The sequence below is a fragment of the Phalangium opilio genome, unplaced genomic scaffold (genome assembly GCF_054372755.1).
Source record: "Phalangium opilio isolate 3A_F unplaced genomic scaffold, DU_Popi_V2 ptg000505l_1, whole genome shotgun sequence".
In the NCBI taxonomy this organism is placed as follows: domain Eukaryota; kingdom Metazoa; phylum Arthropoda; class Arachnida; order Opiliones; family Phalangiidae; genus Phalangium; species Phalangium opilio.
Genome location: NW_028324239.1, coordinates 2,047,989 through 2,050,668, shown reverse-complemented (window position 1 = coordinate 2,050,668; position 2,680 = coordinate 2,047,989). Strand labels below are relative to the sequence as shown.

Sequence of the window (2,680 nt, the reverse complement as noted above, 5' to 3'; positions counted from 1 at the left end):
TTACGTTACATTTGAGACTTCACAACACCGCTCCCGGGTGGGCTCGAACCACCAACCTTTCGGTTAACAGCCGAACGCGATAACCATTGAGCCACGGGAGCTCAGAAATTAAATGGTTGTCACGTATTGTGGAAAAACTTTGACTTTTTACGTTTCATTTGAGATCCCATAACACCGCTCCCGTGTGGGCTCGAACCACCAACCTCTTGGTTAACAGCCGAACGCTCTAACCATTGAGCCACGGAAGCTCAGAAATTAAATGGTTGTCGCGTATTGTGGAAAAGTTTTGACTTTTTACGCTACATCTGAGACTCCACAACACCTCTCCTGGGTGGGCTCGAACCACCAACCTTTTGGTTAACAGCCGAACGCGCTAACCATTGCGCCACGGAAGCCCAAAAAATAAGTGGTCGTCAGGTATTGTGGAAAAGCTTTGGCTTTTTACGTTACATTTGAGACTTCACAACACCGCTCCCGGGTGGGCTTGAACCACCAACCTTTCGTTTAACAGCCGAACGCGCTAACCATTGAGCCACGGAATCTCAGAAATTAAATGGTTGTCAGGTATTGTGGAAAAACTCTGACTTTTTACGTTACATTTGAGATCCCACAACACCACTCCCGGGTGGGCTCGAACCACCAACCTATTGGTTAACAGCCGAACGCGATAACCATTGAGCCAAGGTAGCTCATAAATTAAATGTTTGTCACGTATTGGGGAAAAACTTTGGCTTTTTACGCTACATCTGAGACTCCACAACACCTCTCCCGGGTGGGCTCGAACCACCAACCTTTCGGTTAACATCCGAACGCGCTAACCATGGAGCCAAAGAAGCTCAGAAATGAAATAGTCTTCAGCTATTGTGGAAAAACTCTGACTTTTTACCTTACATTTGAGATCCCATAACACCGCTTCCGGGTGGGCTTGAACCACCAACCTTTTGGTTTACAGCCGAACGCGCTAACCATTGAGCCACGGAATCTCAGAAATTAAATGGTTGTCAGGTATTGTGGAAAAACTTTGGCTTTTTACGTTACATTTGAGATCCCACAACACCGCTCCCGGGTGGGCTCGAACCACCAACCTATTGGTTAACAGCCGAACGCGATAACCATTGAGCCACGGGTGCTCAGAAATTAAATGGTTGTCACGTATTGTGGAAAAGTTTTGACTTTTTATGCTACATCTGAGACTCCACAACACCTCTCCCGGGTGGGCTCGAACCACCAACCTTTCGGTTAACAGCAGAACGCGCTAACCATTGCGCCACGGAAGCCCAAAAAATAAATGGTCGTCAGGTATTGTGGAAAAGCTTTGGCTTTTTACGTTACATTTGAGACTTCACAACACCGCTCCCGGGTGGGCTTGAACCACCAACCTTTCAGTTAACAGCCGAACGCGCTAACCATTGAGCCACGGAATCTCAGAAATTAAATGCTTGTCAGGTATTGTGGAAAAACTCTGACTTTTTACGTTACATTTGAGAACCCACAACACCACTCCCGGGTGGGCTCGAACCACCAACCTATTGGTTAACAGCCGAACGCGATAACCATTGAGCCAAGGGAGCTCATAAATTAAATGGTTGTCACGTATTGTGGAAAAACTTTGGCTTTTTACGCTACATCTGAGACTCCACAACACCTCTCCCGGGTGGGCTCGAACCACCAACCTTTCGGTTAACATCCGAACGCGCTAACCATGGAGCCAAAGAAGTCAGAAATGAAATGGTCTTCAGCTATTGTGGAAAAACTCTGACTTTTTACCTTACATTTGAGATCCCATAATACCGCTCCCGGGTGGGCTCGAACCACCAACCTTTTGGTTAACAGCCGAACGTGCTAACCATTGCGCCACGGAAGCCCAAAAATTAAATGGTCGTCAGGTATTGTGGAAAAACTTTGGCTTTTTACGTTACATTTGAGATCTCACAACACCACTCCCGGGTGGGCTCGAACCACCAACCTATTGGTTAACAGCCGAACGCGATAACCATTGAGCCACGGGAGCTCAGAAATTAAATGGTTGTCACGTATTGTGGAAAAGTTTTGACTTTTTACGCTACATCTGAGACTCCACAGCACCTCTTCCGGGTGGGCTCGAACCACCAACCTTTCGGTTAACAGCCGAACGCGCTAACCATTGAGCCACGGAATCTCAGAAATTAAATGGTTGTCAGGTATTGTGGAAAAACTTTGGCTTTTTACGTTACATTTGAGACTTCACAACACCGCTCCCGGGTGGGTTCGTACCACCAACCTTTCGGTTAACAGCCGAACGCGCTAACCATTGCGCTACGGAAGCAAAAAAGATAAATTCGGTCAAAAATTTGTCCAGAAAAAAATGCATTCAAAATTTGTACCGAAAAATCGCATGCTTTTTTTTCTTCAAGACACAAAATCCGTGACGATTTCTTATTGAAAATTGAATTTTAACAGTTTTTTGAATGAATATCGTTATATTTGCTTGAATTATAGCAAAAAGTACAAAAACTATGGTTTCAGCGGTTATATTTGAAAGTAGTGAAAAAATTCTCAAAAAGTGCTTCTCTGGTCGAGAAACGTCGATTTTGAAAATTTTATTAAAAATCGAGGTACATTTTTATTTATTGATCAATCGAGATGAAATCACTTTTAATGAGTATTTTATAGGTAAATAAGCTGAATTCAGTCAAAAATT

General features: G+C 44.3%; 1 non-coding gene across 1 annotated transcript; it reads right to left on the bottom strand.

Moving 5' to 3' along the window:
- Positions 1-910: 910 nt before the first annotated feature.
- On the bottom strand, positions 911-983 carry TRNAY-GUA (transfer RNA tyrosine (anticodon GUA)). Its single transcript has one exon. It is a non-coding gene; the product is annotated as a tRNA-Tyr (tRNA).
- Positions 984-2,680: the final 1,697 nt, after the last annotated feature.